Source organism: Delphinus delphis, chromosome 10 (genome assembly GCF_949987515.2).
Source record: "Delphinus delphis chromosome 10, mDelDel1.2, whole genome shotgun sequence".
NCBI lineage: Eukaryota > Metazoa > Chordata > Mammalia > Artiodactyla > Delphinidae > Delphinus > Delphinus delphis.
In genome coordinates this window covers 34742072-34764313 of record NC_082692.2, presented here as the reverse complement: position 1 = coordinate 34764313, position 22242 = coordinate 34742072, and the positions used below count along the sequence as shown (strand labels likewise).

At 49.3% G+C, this 22242-nt stretch overlaps 1 pseudogene; it reads left to right on the top strand.

The window, feature by feature from the left end:
* The first annotated feature begins 3456 nt into the window (after positions 1-3456).
* Positions 3457-21892, top strand: LOC132431891 (GMP synthase [glutamine-hydrolyzing] pseudogene; annotated as a pseudogene).
* Positions 21893-22242: the final 350 nt, after the last annotated feature.

Here is a 22242-nt window from a genome sequence, read left to right as displayed (position 1 = left end):
GAAGAATTAGGTGAGAGGGAAAGAACAGAAATGAATGACCCAGAAAAGGCAGATTAGAACCCACTCTCTCCCCAGCTGTTCAGAGCATGTAGAAGCAGACCTGACGGTCAGTCCTCTGCACTGTTGAGATATTAAAATGCTTTCATCCCCACCGCTGCCTTGAGCCCTCCAGCACCCCGCCCTGCCTCTCTTCCAGGATACCCCCGACACCGACTACCCTAAGATCCAGAAACTAAAGAGTTAACATTGCTGGGGAGGGGGAGGGGGAGGAGGGAGGAGGCGGGGCGCAGGCCACGCCCCCTCTGGCTGGTCAGTGCCAGAGCCCTCCACTGCCTTAAATAGTTTCAATTTCAGTCCCACATTCCAGGGGCCTCAGTAGGGGACCTGTCAGAACAAACCGTATTTTCTGGCCTTAAGCTCTGCAAGGACTTTTTCGAGAAAGACTGGTCTGTATCAGGGTTTTTAGGCCAGAAAAGACAAAAGCAGTGACTGGAAAGTGAAAAATTCAGTCCGTTTGGTTACTTGGAAGCTTGTACATTTAGAAGCGATCCGCTGGTCGGATTGAATTCAATGCTATTGTGGGTTTTTTCTTTTCCCCTTTCCCTACGTTCAGCCAGAATAAGAGTCAGCAAGTCAGACAGCATCTCAGAGAAGGAACTCTAATTGCTCTGTTCCCTCGCTCGGATATTTTGGGCAATTTCAAGACGCATAAATAAGCCTGTTATTCAGGCACAGAGGAGAGTGAGATTAATTTAAATGAGTTGATTTGGAGGTCTCTGGGGAAAGCCGCCTGCATTATTCACTTGCTAGTCCCGGGGTATGATTTACAGTGAGTTTTCCCTTTATGTTTTGGACCCCGTTGAAGCTAGGGCATAAATTTCCTCAAGTTATTGTTATTATAATTTATTATTCATTGAATGTTGACTCAGTGTAACATAAGCAGTGGCAGAAAGACACGATCCTCCCAAAGGGCAGGAAAGCCATGTCCCCAACAATTCCAGAGGGACATGTAAAGAGCTTCTGGGATCAGAGGAGGGTTCCTCCTCCCCAGGACTGGGACACCACCTGAAGCTTTTTGCTGTCCACTAAAGTCTCCCCAGGAGAAATAGGCTTCCGGCAGGGAGAGTGCACAGGCGGGCTTTGTGAGGGATCGGCCACAAATTGGGCTAATTGTTGACCTTAATTCAGACAAAGAGTCCAGTAGGATGGGAAAGGGCCACTGCACAGGACTGGGAGAGAAGCGAGACCCTGGGGTGCGGTGAGGCAGGAGATGTTCCCACTTGGGGGCCAGTCACTCACTTTTACCTCCTGGTGCTGGGTTAAGAAGCTAAGCGGTTGGGCAGGTGGAAAGCAGCTAGGTGCAGGCATCATCCCCCACCCCTCCCCCACCCTAGTTCACATCTGCCCCTCCTCCCTCTCCCACCCAGGTTCTCCCATGGGGAGCAGAAGTAGCTCTCTTCGCTCCTCAATCACTTCAAACAATTGTGCAGCTTGGAGGCGCAGGCCCAAGTGACAGAACGTTTTAGACATAGCAACAGAAAGCAATTACGTGCTGTTTGGCGCGGCCTTTAAGTACAATTGAAATTAGAGGGGAGACAAAAATGATTTCAGAATGCCAAGACTGGGTGACTGGTGACAATGCAATGACAAGCCTTGCTCCCTCCCTCCTTCCCTCATTTCTCGAGCTTCAGTTGTGCGCCAGATTCTGTGCTGTATCGAAGAGGCATTCGCTGTTAGGTGTGGGGTGGAGGCGGGGGAAGGACACACAAATCAGTGTGTTCTGCCAGGAAGAGCTCTGGGGGTGCAGGGAAGTTACTTAACCTCACTAAGCCTTAGCTGCCCCGTCTGTAAAAGTGGAGGGCCACCCCACCTCACAGGACAGCTGTGAGGGAAACGTGTAGTGGACAGAGCACACGGTCAGCGACGATTAGCTCTCTATTTCTGTTACTCTGTTGGTGGGAATGTAAACTGGTGCAGCCACTATGGAAAACAGTATGGAGGGTCCTCAAAAAATTAAAAACAGAGATACCATGTGATCCAGCAATACCACTCCTGGGCATATATCCAGACAAAACTATAACTTGAAAAGACGCATGCACCCCTATGTTCATAGCAGCACTATCTACAATAGCCAGGATATGGAAGCCACCTAAATGTCCATTGACAGGTGAATGGATAAAGAAGATGTGATTATATATACATATGTGTGTGTGTGTGTGTGTGTGTGTGTGTGTGTGTGTGTGTGTGATGGAATACGACTCAGCCATAAAAAGAATGAAATAGTGCCATTCGGAGCAACATGGATGGACCTAGAGATTATCATACTAAATAAGTCAGAGAAAGACAAACACCAGATAATATCACTTTTATGTGGAATCTAAAATACGACACAAATGAACTTATCTACAAAACAGAAACAGACTTACAGACGTAGAGAACAGACTTTTGGTTGCCAAGGGGGAGTGGGTGGGGGAGAGAAGGATTGGGAGTTTGGAATTAGCAGATGCAAACTATTATGGGATAAACGACAATGTCCTATTGTATAGCACAGGAAAATATATTTAATATCCTGTGATAAACCATAATGGAAAAGAATATGAAAAAGTATATATATGTATGACTGAGTCACTTTGCTGTACAGCAGAAATTAACACAACATTGTAAATCAACTATACTTCAATGAAACTAAAAGACAAAAAAACAAAAATAATAAAGTGTTACTTATAGATGCAGTGTGCTGAAAAGCTATGCTTCCACCAAGCAACCGCTTTTATTCGAAATTGTCAATGAAACATACGTACAAACACACACACATCATAAATGCCCAGCTTGATGAGTTCTCACAATCCCACACCCAAATCGAGAAATAGGACATTACCAGGATCCCCAGGACCCTCCCCCTACTATCTTGCTATTCATTGCCCCACTCCCAAAGGTAACAATTATCTTGACTTGGAACTGCATGGATTAGTTTTGCCTGTTTTTGTACTTATTATATAAATGGAATTTCATAGCATGTACTCTTTGTCATCTGAATTCTTTTATTAAACCTTCTGTTTGTGCGGGACGGGGGTCATCCATTCTGCGACTGACTTCCCTTTGTCAGTGAATTTTGCAGCTGATCGTATTTTTATGGAGCTGAAAGCCACAATAACGGCCCACTTCCAGAAACTCTACAGGATCCCCCCAGAGTCATTCTGTACACTCATCTTGCCCTCGCTTCCCCACATTTCCCCATGAACTTTATTCTGTCTCTTTTGGTGAAGTGTAAGAATGTTTATGACTTGTCTCACATCCCATTTGGAATAATATATTTGGAAAAATAATACTAATAATTGAATGAATCTTAGTTCTTCTTCCTTCCCTAGTCCAAGCTTCCTCTCACTATACAACTATTTTAGGAGGATAATGATGATGATGTTGATGACAGTGAGGACGGAAGAGGCAGAGGGGAAGATGATGCGGATGAAGCTGACGCCGGTGATGAGAGGTAACGCATTTTATGTTGCTTAGTATGTGCCCGGCCTTATTGTAGCCTCCTGACCTGTACTGACTCATGAAATCTTCATCACAACACACTTCTATCCCCATCTTCAATGAAAGAAACCAAGGCACAGAAAGGCTAAAGTATCTTGCCCAGGGCCATCCAGCTGGAAGGTGGTAAAGGTTGGATTAGAGCCCAGCCTGAGCGGTCTGGTTTTGGAACCCTGCCCTCAGCCAGCACCCAGGACGGTCATCGAAGGACAAGGATGTCCTCTGAGCCATTTGCAGTGTCATCCCTTTAGAGTCAGTGCTCCTGGTTTGCTCCCCTGATCCTCTCTGTTACCAAAGCACCAATGACAAGCCTCAGTTGCAGTCTTGCACAAGTATATGTGTGTGTGCGTGTGCGCGCACACACACACACGCCCACACACACGCAGGCACACGATGCTTCTGATCTTAATGCAAATGAGCACATACCACACAGCAGAGCAGTCTCCCGCCACACTTCCCCCCAGTCCCACACCAGGTGTAATTATCACTGCCTTTCAGCAGAGCCATAGGCAGCCTTCAGTGGCATCAACAAAGGGAGAATCTCTGCAAATCAAGCTGCCCTGCTTACAGAGGGAGAGCCACGGCTGGCTGGGGAGGCTGATCCGAGCTGTTATCCTTGGGAGAATTTACCCAGAGGCCCCACCAGAATCTCCACTCACTGACTCGATCCAGGCTCTTCAGATACTCATTTCTACACTTCACAGCCATCCCATAAAGCAGGAGTTACCATTTCCACTCTCCAGTTGAGGAAACTGAGGCTCCGATAAGATGTAGTCAATTAATGGAAGCCTGAGCAGTCTGGTTTGATTTGCCCTGAAAAAGGAATCCCGGTGTTTGTTAAGGAGAGAAACACACTGATTTTGGGGTTTTTTTTCCCCAACAAAATCAAAGGGACTGGGCCCCCAGAGCAGGAGCAAGGGAGGCCTTAGGTTCAACCCAAGTCACAGTGCAGGTGCAAAGGAAGCTCCCTGGCTGTCTTTCCTCTGAGCAGAGCAGGCTCCTCGCCTCCAGGAGCTGCCACTGCAAGTGGGAATAACGGTGAAAATACGCGTTGACCTCAGGCTCCCCAGGAAAGCTACTCCCGTTCTGGGTCCTTCCTTGGGCTTTAGTCCTTCTTACCACTTAATGTCTCAGTAAATTTTGTTGATAAGTGGTCTATGTTTTCTCCAAGAGCAGTAAACACCTTGTAATTTATAAATCATTTCATCAATAATTGCTTGCAGAAGAAATGGAGCAACCAAAGGCTGGGTGGCGAGGATGGAGACGAAAGAAGGACCATCCAGTACAAGGGTGCTGTTTAAAGAAACAGAGACAGGCACCCGGGTGCTTAGAAAGGGCTGTGACTAATTCCTGTTGTCACGCTTAGAGCAAAGGAGTGATGCTGAACGTCCCAGGTGCCTGGCATTTCTCAGTTATTATTTCTAACCCATGTGGCCAACCTGCACAGCCAGCATCATGGTCCCAGCTCTCACACGTATGGTGGCTAAGGCTCACCTTGGGTGAGTAGTCTGTCCAAGGTCAGGCAGCCTGCAGGTGGCAGAGCCAGGATCCAAGCCTAATTCTGGCTGCCTTCAAACCCATGCAGGCTCCCAAGGCCACCTTGGTCTCCAATGGACGATGGTTTTTAAGAGCACTTGACTGCAATCCATGGGAAGATATAGATGGGACATCTCCCTGGGCTGGAAATTGTCCCTTCGCCCCTTGGGATCCCTCTGCCCCAGGAGCTGTAGGGCACTGCGCCCGTGGCTTTCTTGCCCTCTGGCCTCTGGGAGGCTCTGCGAGTGGGTAGCTCCAGCAGGACATGGAAGGATGGAGAGTGAAGCTAGGGGTATTTTCCCTCCTGGCTTCCTTCCTGCTGGGTTGCAGCAGCCTGGCTGTCCCTCTATAAAAGGCTGTGGCTCCTCTCAAGGTGGCCTTTTCTACAGGACTCCCCTGCTGGGTTCTGGAAAGCACTCCCTCCCTACGTTCCTTCTGCCTCAGGGGTGGTAGCAGCCCTACTGCTGCCAGCCCCTGGTCCTGCATCCATGCTTTCCCTATTCTCCACCTTTGTAAACAGTCCGTGAAGCCCGGTGCCAATTATTGTCATTGAAGTGTGTCTTCTGTTTCCTCTTGGGACATGGACTGGCACAGTGACCCAGTACGCATGCGTACACACACACAAACACGAAACAAAAGTTTCAAGGAAACTTCCTATTCTGCCATGCCCTACCCTGCCTCACCAAATAACTAAAAGTTTTTCATGGCCCGCATTTTGGAAAAGTCCATGTTAGACTACACCCACGGTAGCATCCACAGTGATCATCTAGCCCAATCCTGCTTTTTTGAAAACTGAGGTTAGGAAAAAGAAGTAACTTGTTTACAAGGATGTATTGTACAACACGGGGAATAGGGCCAATATTTTATAATAACTATAAATGGAGTATAACCTTTAAAAATTGTAAATCGCTATATTGTACACCTGTAACATATAATATTGTGCAGCAACTATACTTCAAAAAAAAAAAAAAGTAATTGATCAAGGAAACTTGCTCCAGGCAGAGTCCGGACTAGAATTCGGATGAAGTGACTGCCGATCCTGCCTGCAGCACCTAGACCAAGTCCTGCTGCCTTTGCTGTGGGGACCCTTGACCCTCCCATGCCTTTCTCTCCCAAAGAACTGGCTGGAGTACAGTTATCTCCTTACTAACCAGCTTTCGCTTCTCGTTCCTAGTCTTTTCCAAGGCCGCCACTTACTCTCCCACTCACGAATGGCATCACCACGGTTGATGGGAGCCTCGCTCGTCGGGGCTGGAAGGAGACCAAGCAGTCACTCAGCCCACCCCTCTCATCTCACAGGTGAGGAAGCGTGTCACCCGAAACAGGACTCGCCACTAAATCAGCACAGGCCTGATTCACAGCACAGTGGCCGGGATGCAATGTTAGAGAGAGAAAGGAGCGTGGCCTGCAGCACGTGCAGTCAGGGAGCACCTCGGGAGTCAGGGGGTGCCCCGCCATGGCTCGCCACAGCTCCCCACACCCTCCAAAGGCAGCAGAATCACGAGGAATTCACAGTGGAGGGAAGGGGAGCCTGAGGTTTCACCCTGATCATAAGCGTCTGGGTTTCCTCCTGAGAAAACCTCCTGGTTTTCCTCCCATAAGGGGGAGATGACTCATGATCTTGAAACTGAGCATGACCCTGTGGGGCTCCTGGGCCTGGAAACCTTTCAAACAGTTGCTAATCAGGGAAGGGAGAGGATGCAGAGACAAGGGAGGAGCAGGCAAGAAACAACAGGACAGCCTTGAAGCAGGGTCCTAGTGCCGCCTTAAGCTGATACACATAAAAATATCTTGAGCTCTTTACAGATCTAAAACCCCCAACAAATGGAAGACGTCAGCATTCATTCCAGAGAAGATCACAGTTTGATAACCTTGCAAAGCTCATCAGGAGACCACCTGAGACCAGATTAAAGGACTGCAGCAACCCCCCCTCCCACTCTGACCCTTACCAGCAACTCCGCCCTTGAACCCTTGCTATAAAACTCCTCACCAAATTCCCCCAGGTTGGGATGCACAGTTTTTCAGGGCACGAGTCCGCTGTGTCCCCCTTTGCGTGGCAAAGCAATAAAGCTATTCTTTGCTACTTCACCCAGAACTCCGTCTCTGAGGTTCAATTCGGCACCTGTGCACAGAGGCTGAGTTTCGGGCATCATTCTCAGTGGTTAAATCTCCTCTCCCAGTCCCTGTGGCCATGGCCTCCAAAGTGGGGAGCACAGAGGGTTAGAAAGCAGAATTGAGGGGGGTAGGGAGGAAATATTACAATTCCTATTTGTATTTATTTTTACCTTTAAAACATGTTTTCCTTCTATTACTTAATGTCGTAGCTTTCAGTATCACATGTATAAAACTGACAAATTAATACCCTTATTTTGGGGGTGAGAGGTAAAATGTGTTCATTCTTGGGGTACAAATCTGCAAAGGCTCTGCTCTGGGGAACCGGGGACTCTCAGAGTGTGGGCTGCATCAGAATCACCCGGGGAGCTCGGTTCAGGGCCCACGCCAAACCCGCTGCAGCAGGTTCCCTGCAGGGCCAGCAATCTGCATGTTAAGCAAGCTCCCCAAGGAAATCCACGGCCACTAGCCTTCGCAGGTGGTCACTCTGGACTTTGCCTCTGTAGCAGTTGGGAAGAACCCACTTAGTCCACAGCCATCCCTCTGTACCCATCCCCAGAGCTGCGTCTCACAGAGAAATAGGTCCTGGCAGCCCTGTCTTCCACGTGCTGCATACAGGGTGCTTGGCCAAGGGGTAGCACGGGGCTGAAGCCCTTGGGATGTGCACCCTGACACGGGAGCTACCTCTACCTCGAAGAAGGGGCACCTCTTTTCTAGTTTACCCAGAGCTGCCCTGAGGGCTGGCGGTGGCTCTGGGCTGCTCTCCATCTGCCTGCTGGGGGAGCCTGACCTTTCACTAGGACCAGACTGGGATCACCACAGCAAGGACAGTCCCTGTGAGGGCAAGAGGGGGAATGTGACTCAGACACACCAAGACCGGCCTAGGGTTAGGGAAACACCCTCAAGTCTGGCCCAGGGTTTAGAAAGAACTTCCTGATGTGAGCGTGTTAAAATGGAAAGTCACGGAAGACCCACCTCAGGAAAAGGAGGAGAAAAAGATGGGATAGAGAAAAAGCAGATGAGAGAGAATAAGACAGGCAGAGACTGAAAGAGGAGAATAAACAATTACCCTTGAGGGGTGGGCACAGTGAGGAGTGGGCGGTAGTCACCGTAGCACATCTGCCCAACAGGCAGAGCTGGGGAGAGGGTAGGTGGTGGGTTATGGCTCATTTTAGGAAAAAAATTATGCCCCCTGCTAAGGCAGGAGACAGACGGGCTCCAGGCTAGATATTTACAACTGGCTTCCTGTTCACACTTCCTGGGGTGAGAAGAAGTTGGGCTTCAGGCCAGACATTCATTACCAGCCCCGTTTACATTTCTGAAACAAGAGACAAACGGGCTCCAGAACTACATAGTTATGACCTGACTCCTGTCTATATCTCGAGATCTTCACCTCGATATAGAACCTAGCAACAGAAATAAGGTAAATAACCAGACGTTGGACATTTTTATGGCAGGGACGGAGTAGGACTAAACCCTGTTAAAAGATCAAGAGGTCATACATTTCCCATCCTTGGGGCAAGGGAAGTATTGCACATGCGCAGAAAGGCTCCTTGGGGGTCAAAAAGGAGGTGGAACCACCCCATAATAATGTGATGCTAAGGCCATCCCATAGGCCTCTGGGCTGAAATCCATCTTGGAAAAAAGTTGCACACATATGTGGGGGAGGCTCCTAAGGCAGGTCAGGCGTGGAAAAAGAAACCAGATAATTGGCTAAAGGTACACAAAGACCCGGAAGAACCGCCCTGCATAAATGACTTAACCGCCTCTTCACTGCACTCCTCCTCCTTAGGGAGAACACCCACACCCTTTCTCTCCGGGTGGGAATCTCTGCCTCGCTTCTATCTTAACTAAACAAACGGTTTCTCTGTGTGCTCTCCCACGTGTTGTTGTGCTATGTCTCTAAAAATAAACTTTGTACCTGTTTTTACAGTTTTGCCTCCATGAGAAGTGCATTTTTTACTGGGGGCAAGAGCCAGGGGGTGTGGTGGCTAGGATTTCCGTTTTCATCCAGGTTACATAGGCTCAATTCCTGGGCAGGGAATTAAGATCTCGCTTCACACCACCACTCCCTGCTGCCTCTCCGAGATCACCGCAACCCTCCAGTCTGTATATTCCTTCACACTGGCCCAAAGTGGCTGGAGTAGGAGAGGAAGACCAGGGATGCTCAGCGTTTCTGGGACTTTCCCTGGTGAAGGTGAGGAAAAGCATTTTGCACTGTCAGTGTTTTTCCATTGGCCACTGGAGCCTGTTTACATTCGTGTTTTAGCATCTGAGCCGTAAATCAGCAAATGACCTGTTGGGCTGTTTTAACCAGGATGCCTGCTGATGATGACATTTCCACTGCTGATATGCACAGGTGGGATTCTACAGGGTGACTGCTATTATCACATCATCAGGAGTTTATCTTGGGAGCGTTTGGGTTTTGCTGATTTAATAACCAAGCCCTGGTGTCTGTGCCCTCAGGGAAATGTTTAGTATGATGAAGGGAACAGGTGAGTCCAGCATCTTCTCCCATAGGTCAGGCCAGAGCTTATTTAAGAGAAAGTAAAAGGTGCAAGGGGAACATTTGCTTGTTTAATTGGCCATAGATTTTCCTGGCAATAATTTGCAGCAAGATAAGGGACCTCTTCAAGGTCATGCATCTTGGCTGGCTGGGTAAGGAAAAGGACTTGGGAAATTCTGGGTGCTTGGTTTTTTAAATGAGTTTGTTGATTTCTCTCAGACTCATCCATCAGCTGATGAATGTCTATTGTTTAACTGATGGTTCCTGCCCAGCTGGCCTGGCTCTCTGCCTGGACATGCTGTGTCTGGATAAAGGCAAAGATGGAGGACTTGCCCTGGGGTCTGGAGTGCCAAAGCCCTTGTATCCAGACCCCCAGGCATAAACCCTGCCCCAAGGTCAATAAGCCACTGAGCCTCATGGCAGAGAGGTAGCTTGGAGAGAGAACAGGCCACCTCTGCACGAAGTGGGATGGACAACAGTGCCTGTGCCCCAGCTTGCACAGGTCCAACACCCTATTCCCGGATCAGTGATCTGCTGGAGCAGAACCTGTGATTCCTCACATTAATTCCTGGGGTTTAGCACATGGCTTGACACTCAGCAAATGCTAAGTGCTGGAATAAATGAATGAATGAATGTAGTGACTTGCCCAAGGACACACAGCTGGTGGTGGCACAGCCAGGATACCCAAGACTAACGCTGTGCTCCTTATACCCCCCCCCCCCCGCCACTGTCTACCAAGGGGTTAAGTACACAGGCGTCTGGCCCCAGACCCCTGGAGTCTGAGTCCTGGTTTATTTCCTAGCTGCGAGGTGGCTGTGGAGGCATGCCTCTCAGATCCCTCTTCAAGGAGGAATTTCCTGTTCAGTGGTAGGAGGGCAGTTAGCTGAGAGCCTCCGGTTATAGCACCTTCAGGGGCCACCTCAGTTCTGGAGCTCAGGCCAGTTCCTCCCAGTCAGGGCCAGCCAGTAACCCAGCATGGCAGGTGCTGGGGCTTGGCCATTTCTGCCCGGAGCCGGACTCGTCTAATGGGCAGTCTGCTGGGGAGCTCCCCATTGGGCGGCCTGAGATGCTGCCATTGTGCGTGACCTGGTGAATGGTGGTCTGAGGCGTTCCTGCCCCTTTCCCTCCCCCAGCTTGCAGGTCTGCATTATGGTCTGAAGGCTCTCTCTGCCCAAGGACCATAGTTTGCTATATAATAAATATGATGACACTGCCCAGGGATAACTGATTCCATCACCTGGACCACAGTGATTGCTGGGGGAGGGAAGTAGAGGGAATACATAACCCAGTTTGGGCCAATGAGTTATGAGCTGTATGGGGGGGGGGGCTTCTCCAAAGCTCCTTCTTCGTTTATCAGAACCTCTCAGAGAGAAGCTGTTTACCTCCAGATGGTTCTGTAGCCACCAATGTGGTGGGATTGGGGGGAGGGTGGTCAGAAGAGAAAACTGACCCAGGAGTAGAGTGGAGCCCAGGGAATCACAACAAAATGGGGCCAGAGTCCTGCTAACAAGGAGAACCCCTGGATCAAACCATGCCTGAAGCCAGAGACTTTTCAATAATCTGAACTTTTCAATAATTCATTCAGTTATATCACCTGAGACCAAGCTAAGTGTTCTAACTATCATTTACAATGAAAATAATCCTGATTCAATTATGCAACAAGAAAAGAAAAAAGGGATCACCCACCCACCACCCCAGGCCAGGTCACAAAGAAATGAATCTCTGATGGTAAAATTTCAAGCACATGAATGGCAAGGAAATCTCAGGAAGAGGTTTGGGGACAGAGGATTCAGCAGATGTTCCCCAACCCAGATTTCATAGGCAGTGGATGCTCCAGGATCCAACTGTGGCCTGAGAGCTGGATAGACAGAGGCCAGGGTTACAGTGGTGGTATTCCCACCAAGTGGGAAACAAACCAAGTCCCTGGGGCAAGAAGAGAGGAGAGCCAGTCCATCTGCCCACACAAACACACACACCCAAAATGAGAGGAGCGGGCTTCCCTGGTGGCGCAGTGGTTGAGAGTCCGCCTGCCGATGCAGGGGACACGGGTTCGTGCCCCGGTCTGGGAAGATCCCACATGCTGCGGAGCGGCTGGGCCCGTGAGCCATGGCCGCTGAGCCTGCGCGTCCGGAGCCTGTGCTCCGCAACGGGAGAGGCCACAGCAGTGAGAGGCCTGTGTACTGCAAAAAAAAAAAAAAAAAATCACCTTTCAAGCCAGGGCTGGGTGAGGGGGGTCCTTCCTCAGGCTGGGAAAGGGGATCACAGGCCACACCCGGTGGCTTTTGAGGGACACACCAGTCCAGTGCTGCCAGCTGGCCTGACCCTGAACGTGGTTCAAATTCTGGCGTGGGCTCTGCGCCGTGAAGTGATGGTCGAGGTGAGGATGTGGCTGTGTATCAGGTGAGCCTGGACTAGTCACCTTACCTGGGACTTAATCCTTCTTCTGTTAATGAGGGGTAGTTCTGGAATCAGTGTTTCTCAAACAGGGGTCTGTTGGCACTTGGGGTGGTCAGTTCTTCCTGTGTAGGACTAGTCCACACATTGCCCCAGGGGGCACATTCACTAGGAATCCCCACTGTCCCCCAACCCCGCAAGATGGCCCCAGCTACTGTGACAACCCAAAACCACACACTCATATGTCAACACATCCCCTAGGGAGACAGTGCCAGCCCTGGCTGTGGACCACTCTCCGGTAGCTTTCCTGAACAGCTGGGTGGCCTCCCTGTACCTCAGTGTCTGCATTTCAGAAATGGGGATGATAACGTGCCTGCCTCATTGGGCTATGAAGCTTAAATGAGATACTGCTTATAAAAATGAAGAATGGTGCCTGGCACACGAACAATAAGCATTACCCACAGTAATCAATAATTAATCAAGCATTACCCTCCCAAGTATCTGTTATCCAATTTCAATCCTACCTAGTACATGCCATTATTCCCATTTTATATCTGGGGAAACGGAGGACCTGAGAGGTGAAATAACTCCACAGATTTCAACAATGGCTCAGTGTGACTTCCCAGCCTGGCCTCTTAACGGCCCATTTGCGGGGGACATGACAAGGCCAGGCACTTACGGGCTTCTGTTATAGGATGTCTGTACTGGGGGGCTGGAGAAAGTCGGGACAGGACCTGGGGCTGATTACCGTCAGTTCCAGAAGACGGACTGGAGGTGAGGGCCTTCCTGAATCTGCCCAGCTACATGTTTCTCTGGCACCCTGTCTGTAAATCCAAAATTCAGGTCAAGGAGGTTTTCTCCTTGCTTGCTTAAGATGGCTCTAAGGAACAGGACACGAGGGGCTGAGCTCAGGGGACCAGGTCTGCAATAGCAAGGAGGCTGGGGGCAGGGAGTCCAGAGTGTGGCTGGAGAGGCGGCGGCCGGGGGCGGCTGCAGGAAGGGCATCGCGCTGGCAGGACACTTCCTCCGTGATATCCTGGGGCAGCAGAGGAAGGTGGGCAGGGGACAGAGCCCAGAGCCCATACCACGGAGAAGCCACAGAAAGCTCCGGGAGACCCCACGGGATGGCAGTCAGGCCCTCGCTATGCCCAGACACCCTGGCCTTTCCTTTCCTCCCACCTCAGGGCCTTTGCCCTGTGGTTGGTTCTGCCTGGAATGCTTTTTCACCCAGATTTTCCCACACCTGTCTCCTCCTTATTGCTGGATCTCACAGCTCAGAAAGGCCTTCCCAAAACACCCCGGGTGAACCAGTCACACAACCCTGCTTCTTAGCGCTTAGCAATGGCAAGAATTGTTTGCTGTTTATCAGTATAATGTTCTGAGAGCCTAGAACAGTGTCTGGCACTAAATAGGTCCTCGGTCAATATCAAATGAATGAATGAAGGACGGAGACACACTTTCCGATGGCAGGGAAACTTCGGTCTGAGGGGAGACGCGGCCCCGCCCTCGGGGAGCCCGGGCCTGAGGGGAGACGCAGTTGTTTTCCTTGCGGCAATAGTCATCAGCAAGTACTAACCAAATACATAATCCTTGCAGGCAGTGCGGCTGAGGAACCTCAGGCTTACAAGACTGTCGGAAGACTTCCCGTAGGAAGCTGCCTCTGACAACTGGAGGCCCCACATCTTAGACCCGTCAAAGGGGTCTCTCCCTAGTGGACAAACACTGTGCTTTTAAATCAGAGCCAATCAAAGTGGTCATGCTCATATGTGGCTGCTGAGTGTGATTAGTGACAAACCCCAGAGATCTCTCACCACAGGTCCAGACACACCTATGTGACCACTCCTTTTTGCAGTATAAATACTTGTCTGGCTCTTGATTGGAGAAAATGTGGTCACACGCCACCCTCTGCTTGGAACTTCTCCCCTCTTCTCTGATCTCATGTCCTATCTATATCCCCATTTATAGACTCCAGGACCGTGGAATGGGACGCGGACTCACATTGCAGTCTGCCAGTGGCACCTACCTGGAGTTGTGCAGTGCACAACCTGTACAGCTGTGCTTAGCAGCACTGGTAAACTCCCAGAGTCTCAGGACTGAAAGGGACATCAGAAAGCCTAAAGCACAGTCACTCAACCTTAAAATGAAGAGCCTGAGGCTGCTGGTGGAGACAAGGCTTTTCCAAGGCCATGCAGTGATGCCTCAGTGAAATGGCTGGGCTGTGGACCCACAGCTCTTGGCTCTCAGAATGGCACCATGAGGTGTCCTCTGCCGTCCTCCCTCCCCTCCTCTAGGGCTCTCAAAACGCCCCCTTCCCTCCCCTTCAGCACACCCTGTGCGCCCACCTTGGTTCTGTGCTCTCATTCAGAGTCAGTACATGCCATGCTTTGGGGTCTTCCTAGGTAAATCACATCACCAAGCTGTGGCACCCACCACTGGTCCACTCAGAGTGGGGGGCCCCCGCCAGAGTGGGTCCGCATCTGTACAAGGGCTAGTAATGGGGGAAGGGAATGACGAGGAGGTGGGGAGGACCCCCATGTTTCCTGGCAGAGTAAAAACACAGAGTCAGACACACTTGGGTAGGAGTTGCTCTGCCCCTCACTCTACTCCGCCAGGGGTGTGACCTTGGATGGTCCGGTCCACTCAGCCCTTCTGGGCTCCAGATGTCTCAACTATAAAGGGCGGTAAAAATAACCCTCATTTCTCCCCCCACCCCTCACCCCAGCCTAGTAAGGATTACATAAGGTAATTGATGCGAGGGACCGAGCTTGGCTCAAGCCACGGCTGCACCTGCCCCTCAGAAACAAGCCCTCCTCCTGGAAGCCTTTCTCAGCCTCTGTTCTGCATGTGTGTTATGGCTCTTCCCCGTGGAAGCCGTTTAAAGGCAGGAACTGCTACTGGGAAGAGAAAAAATCTTTGGCACAGCCCAGCCATTACCAGAGATGTTTAACCAGCCCGCATTCAAGGCAGAAGGACGTGCATGGAAGCGTTTTATCTTCCTCCCACAAAGGGAGAGCAGAGCCCTGTGCCAAGCTGAAATGAAGGCTTGATTTTTTAAAATAGACATTTAGGATTCACTGATGCTTTGCTAACCCCCAGTCAAATCACGACATCAAGGAAAGAAAAACTCCATTTTCTGCTAAGATGTTGAAATGGCCCTTTCCAATTAAGCGGTGGGCTCTGGGAGGGGGAGCCCAGGCAGGCGGCCCACAGCCGTGTCTGCTCATCTGTGTGTTTCTGGGTCTGTGAGCACCTCGGAGCTGAGCCCACGTGTCCTGGGTGAGGGGGCTGGCCTCCAAGCCATCCTGCCCTCTGGGTCTCCCACCAGGCTGGGTCCCTGGTTGTCCCTGGGAGGGATGTGAGACCTGTTAGTTAGCAGTCACTTACATGTTTTGCATATATCAGTAGGTCTGATCATCTACTTCGAATTAGCAAAGACCAGGACTCTCACAAGATTGCCCACGAAACACGACTACGTGCTAATAACACCATCCATCTGAAACCCACCGTTCCCCAGCTCCCCATGGCTGTCTGTCAAGAGAGCACAGACTCATCTATTAAGACTCAGCGCAAGGGCGGTAATTAAAGCAACAACGACAAACACTTGTATGTCCCTTTCGCTGTCAGTCACGGCTCTAGCTGCTTCCGCATATTAACTCATTTCATCTTCGGGTAACTGTGATGCTTTAAGAATGGCCACAAATCCTTTCCGCTCTTCCCACTGGAGAGTTTGAGTCTCAGTCTTCTCACTTTGAACATGGGCAGGCCCGGGGTCCACTTGATGAGTACAATGTGGTAGAAGTGATACTGTGCCAGTTTCTAGAGCAGACCTGAAGACACTAGCAGTTCCACCTCCATCTCTTGGTGTACTCTCTTTGGCAGCCCTGGGCCTCCACGGAAAGAGTCTGACTAGTCCAAGACTGCCATGCTGGAGGGACCACATTCACGTGCTTTAGTGGACAGTCCCAGCTGGACCCAGCCTTTCAGCCATCCTGGCCGAGGTGCCAGACACGTGAGTGAAGCCATCTGGGACCTTCCAGCTGAAGTACCATTGAGTGACCTCAGCTGATGCCACGTGGGGCAAAAGCACCAAGCAGCCAACTGCCTGAGTAACTGACCACAAAATCATGAGGTATAATAAAATGGCACGAGTACTTTGTTAGGCAGCGGTAGATAACCAGGACAACCTTCTGAGGCAGGTCCAATGGAATACCGTTTGACAGCTGAGAAAACTGAGACACAGAGACGTCAAGTAATTTGCCCATGGTCACACAGCTAATAAGTGATGAAGCCAGGATTCCAAACCCAGACAGCCTGGTCCCAAAGTCCATGCTCCCTCTTCTCTGAACCCTAAATTGACTATTGTTCCACTGTCCTAACATCTCTTGAACTTACCCATTGGTAAATCTTCTCCCTTACTGGATGCAAAGGCTACTGAAAGGCAGATCCCAATTCTTAGTCAATGCATAGCCCTGTCCTGGGACAGAGGAAGAGTGCTCAGTGTTTGCTGAGAGTGGAGGGGGGTGGGGGGTGGATAGATCGATGGACTGATGGATGAACAAATGAATGGGCTTGGATAGGAGACAGCCTGGAGAACGTGGAGGGGCTAGAACTGTTTGGGGTACGGGCTTATTAGAGGTGCCGTGCGAGGATTAGCATGAGGGAAGCAGAGGAACACCACACACCAGGCAGAGGGGTGCAAAGACTCCCTTGACTGACTGTGTGGTTCCCCACCCTCTCCTCTCCAGGGCCTCACGAAGAGTCACTCTTTGAGGCTAAAGATTAATTCTGAAAAAACACTTCTATTTTAGTGTTATATGTTGCCTCCATTCTTTTTTCTCCCCCAGCACAATTTTAACAAGGACCCAAAGCTTCCACTAATAGATATGTCACGTACCTGAAATGTCTAGTCACCAGCTGAACACTAATTTTCCCTGTGAATGTCCTGGTAGCCCAGGCAAAAGGGAAAATACATTGTAGTTAAGAGCTCTCATTTGGGGGAGATTTGCTGACCTCTTAGATCCAGAACCAATAACCTTGCAGAAGGCTCACCTCTGACCCGCAGGCAGGGAGTCCCTCCACACTCAGCCTCTGGACACATGCACCCCATGTGTTCACCACCAGTCCACCCTGGACGCAGTGGTGCTTATTCCTAACTCCTCCTCTGCTGTGCTCAAAAGGGCGCGGGCTTGAGTTCATGCGTCTCTCAACCATGAATCCTCAATTCTGCAGATGCCGTGCTTATTGCCAGAACAGTCAGTGACCGCAAGGTCTTCCAAACCTCTGGAAACTTCTGGAGAAACAAGAGTCCCTGGGCTCCTCCCACCAGCACTCTTCTCTTTAAGATTCCAGGCAAACAAGGATTTCTATTACCTTGTCCAAGAGTATTTTTCCGGGAAGAATGGTTATGCTGAACCTCAATGGAAATTTCCACTGGGGCTTCTCTGTTTTCTGGAACTCATTACACAGAGCAGCGTTAAATTTACAGGATGCAATCCCTTCGATGTGGACGCTTAGGTTATATAGTTCACCGGAGCAGATAAAAAGAGGCCAACAGACTCATATGGAGAGATGAAATTTCTCCTGCAAAGAGGGTGGTCTCTGCTCAGAGTTCAGAAAGAGAAGTCTGTCCTTCCAGGACATAGATGGCTCTTACATAGATGGCTTTGCATAGATGGCTCTTACAAAGGATGCTGGATAACATAACAGTTGACCCAGAGATGTTCATTGTCTCATTAACCTCCTGAGAGTGACCAGGACAGCAAATTCTGAGCTACTCAGAGAGAGCGTCGAGAACAACCAGGCACAGCAGTCGCCCCTCCTGCCCTGCCCTCACCAGCCTCTACCACTTGGCTTTGCTCAAGGCAGGTAATGAACAGACTTGAGGAAAATGCTTAATCCCAAGCCAGATGCCACATTCACTCTACCAGGTCTCCTCCCTGCCGCCTCCCACCCCAGCATGCACACGCACACACAATTTCCCCAGTCTCTGTGTTATGGAACTAATCTACTTTACTACCACCTTGAGGAACATGTGAATCACTGAGCAAAGACAGAGAGAAAGCTGAAGATAAGTTATTTTTGGAAAGTTGTCATTTTGAAGCCCCAAAGGCAGGCTTCTCCAGGGTGGGTGAGGCCGTCGAAGTGACAGGCAGCTGGGGCTGTTCCCTCTTCCCTGAACAGCCCTTTCTCCCACACACTCTGGACCTTTGCACTGTCTGTTGCCTCCACCTGGGATGCCCTCTTCTGATCGCCATCTTTTCCTGGCAAAATGCCATCTGTCTCTCTCGAGGCCCAGATATTCCTGATCTCCCCACCCCAGCATAAGCTCCCCGAGCTTAGGGCCCTTACCTCTCATGTCATAGAGTTGCTTCATGGCAAACAGTGCAGACTCTGGAGCCAGTGGCCTGGGCTCGACTTAAGACTGCTACTTACTAGCTGTGTAATAGGGAAGAACAAATCTGACTCCATATTGGATCTGTTTCTTTTACTTTCACCTTTGCATTCCATTGCTTTTGCTACAAGATAAGAATGTTGCCTGTAGCTTGAAATATACAGGATAGCCCGTTCTCAAGGCTCTGACCTTTAAAGGTATAACACTGTTCCATTCATATAGAGATACAAAGTTGCGGAACAGACAATAACATTTGTTTTGTTCGAGGTTTATAGGAACATCGTGACTGGACCTACAGGGACAGCTGCAAGGACAAAGGATTCTGACACCAAGAGGGCTGCAGCGATCAATAACACCCCCTCCTCTTTTACTATGAGAGAAGCCTGAATTCTAACGAGGGTAAGATGGTTCTCTGCGAAGCTAGTCCACCATCTTCTCCATTTGCTGGCTTTCTGAATAAAATCACTATTCCTTGTCCCAACAACTCGTTTCTCAGTTTACTGCCTTGTCATGCGGCGAGCAGTACAAGTTTGGACTTGGTAATGGCTGTGCAACTTTGCACAAGTTACTGAATCTCTCCGTGCTTCAGATGCCCCTTCCATGAGGTGAGGAAGATAACCATGTCTACCTGATTAGGGTTGTTGAGAGAATTTTAAAAGCAATGACTGTAAATTGCTGTCATTATCATTATCCCTAGGAACTGAGTGCTCAAGGCTGGGCACTCAAAGGAGCTTGGAATGCCTCCTGAACTGCAGTGTGCGAATCAGGAATTGGCTGCAGTCCGCTAGGGAAGTGGGGATTGAGAGACAATAATGCAGTCGGGGCAGCTCCAGGAGTACTATGGGGGCCCAGGGATGGGGTGGGGCTGGAGGTCCTGCCCAGCTCACCCTGACTGCCTCTACCACACCCTGAGATTTTCCTCAGCACCACCCCCATCTCCTCCTCCAGACTCGGGGACCATCTGAGAGCAGACTGGAAAGGGAGCTCCTGCCTCAGATCTGCCCTGCAGGGAGCTGCAGCCTTGGTAGGTTGGAAAATGGTCACAATCCGCTCTTGGGAGGAGGAGAGGCACAACTGTGATTCACAGTGTCTGCCAACTGCCAAGGTGTAAATACTCCCAGCATGGCGGGCTTCAAGCTCCTGACACGACGTCACTGAATACGGAGTTGAGAATGGATGGGCAGTTCCCTCTATTACACGGCAATATCTCTATATGCCTACAATAGATGTAAATTACCTGAAGCGCATGGATCACAGTAAAATACACAGAATTAGAATGTAGCTAAATAATTACAAAGGAATAGGTTGCAAACATATATTTCTTTTTGATATAATAATTTAATATAATTTTAAATCATGGTTGTGTTGAAAAAGTAGCTGTCAGGATGCCTAAAACGGTTGGTTGTTTGGCGGGAGGTGACCCAGCACTGGAGCCTACCCAGCTCTTTGGTGGGGCTAATGGCAGACTCAAGCCAAGGAGTACTTCCCACAACTTCTGCTGCCCGTGTCCTTGTCCCCACGGTGAGCCACAGCCACCCCCCGCCTCTGCAGGAGACCCTCCAACACTAACAGGTAGAGCAAATGGATCTAGAAAATTATATGGAGTCCAGTTCCACCCTGAAGTTGGCCTTACAGAAAATGCGAAAGTAATACTGAAGAATTTCCTCTTCGACATAGCTGGGTGCAGCGGGACCTTCCCTGTGCAGAACAGAGAACTTGAGTGCGCTCAAGAGATCAAAGAGAGAGTCGGCACATCAAAAGTTTTGGTTTTGCTCAGTGGTGGAGTGGACTCAACAGTTTGTACAGCTTTGTTGAATCGTGCTTTAAACCAAGGTCAAGTCATTGCTGTGCACATTGATAATGGCTTTATGAGAAAACGAGAATGTCGGTCTGTTGAAGAGGCCCTCAAAAAGCTTGGAATTCACGTCAAAGTGATAAATGCCGCTCATTCTTTCTACAATGGAACAAACAGCTCTACCAATATCAGATGAAGACAGATCTCCACGAAAGAGAATTAGCAAGACCTTAAAATGACTACGAGTCCCGAGGAGAAAGGAAAAATCATTGGGGATCCTTTTGTCAAGATTGCCAATGAAGTAATTGGAGAAATGAACCTGAAACCAGAGGAGGTTTTCCTTGCCCAAGGTACTTTATGGCCTGATCTAATTGAAAGTGCATCCCTTGTTGCAAGTGGCAAAGCTGAACTCATCAAAACCCATTATATCCACTACCAAACGTAAGGTAGATAGCTAGTGGGAAGCAGCCGCATAGCACAGGGAGATCAGCTCGGTGCTTTGTGACCGCCTGGAGGGGTGGGATAGGGAGGGTGGGAAGGAGGGAGACGCAAGAGGGAGGAGATATGGGAACATATGTATAACTGATTCACTTTGTTATAAAGCAGAAACTAACACACCATCGTAAAGCAATTATACCCCAATAAAGATGTTTTAAAAATAAAAATAAATAAATAAAATAAAATGTTTTAAGTCACAAAAAAATAAAATAAAATAAACCATTATAACGACACAGAGCTTATCAGAAAGTTGAGAGAGGAGGGAAAAGTCATAGAACCTCTGAAAGATTTTCATCAAGACGAAGTAAGGATCTTAGGCAGAGAATTTGGACTTCCGGAAGAGTTCGTTTCCAGGCATCCATTCCCAGGTCCGAGCCTGGCAATCAGAGTAATATGTGCTGAGGAACCTTATATTTGTAAGGATTTTCCTGAAACCAACAATATTTTGAAAATAGTAGCTGATTTTTCTGCAAGCGTTATAAAGCCACATACACTATTACAGAGAGTCAAAGCCTGCACAACTGAAGAGGCTCAGGAGAAGCTGGTGCAAATTACAAGTCTGCATTCACCGAATGCCTTCCCGCTACCAGTTAAAACTGTGGGTGTGCAGGGTGACTGTCGTTCTTCCAGTTATGGGTGTGGAATCTCCAGTAAGGATGAGCCTGACTGGGAATCTCCAATTTTCCTGGCTAGACTTATACCTCGCCTGTGTCACAACATTAACAGAGTTGTCTATATATTTGGCCCACCAGTTAAAGAACCTCCTACAGATGTTACCCCCACTTTCTTGACAACAGGGGTGCTCAGTACTTTACGCCAAGCTGATTTTGAGGCCCATAACGTTCTCAGGGAGTCTGGGTGTGCTGGGAAAATCAGCCAGATGCTGGTGATTCTGACACCTTTACGTTTTGATCGGGACCCACTTCAGAAGCATCCTTCATGCCAGAGAGCCATGGTTATTGGAACCTTTATTACTAGTGATTTCATGACTGGTGTACCTGCAACCCTTGGCAATGAGATCCCTGTAGAGGTGGTGTTAAAGACGGTCACTGAGATTAAGAAGATTCCTGGTATTTCTCAAATTATGTATGACTTAACGTCAAAGCTCCCAGCAACTACTGAGTGAGAGTAATAAACTTCTTGTTCTGTTCCAAAAAAAAAAAAAAAAAAAATGCCTGAAACTTCAGCAATTGGTTCTCCCCTCATTAGTAACCCTGATACTCTTTGTAGCACATACCTACCTCAGGACCTTTGCACCTACAGTCTCCCCTACATGGTATGCTCTTTCCCCAGATAACCCTGTGATTCCTTCCCCACTTCCTTTAGCTCTAGCTCCAGCAGCACTTTGTCACTTATTAAAAGACCTTCTCTGGCCATTCTATATAATAGCAGCACCCTTTCCCTCAGTCCTTCCTAACCCCCAGCTCTGATGTATTTTCCTCCAGAGCCCTTGACACCATGGACACTCTATTTGTT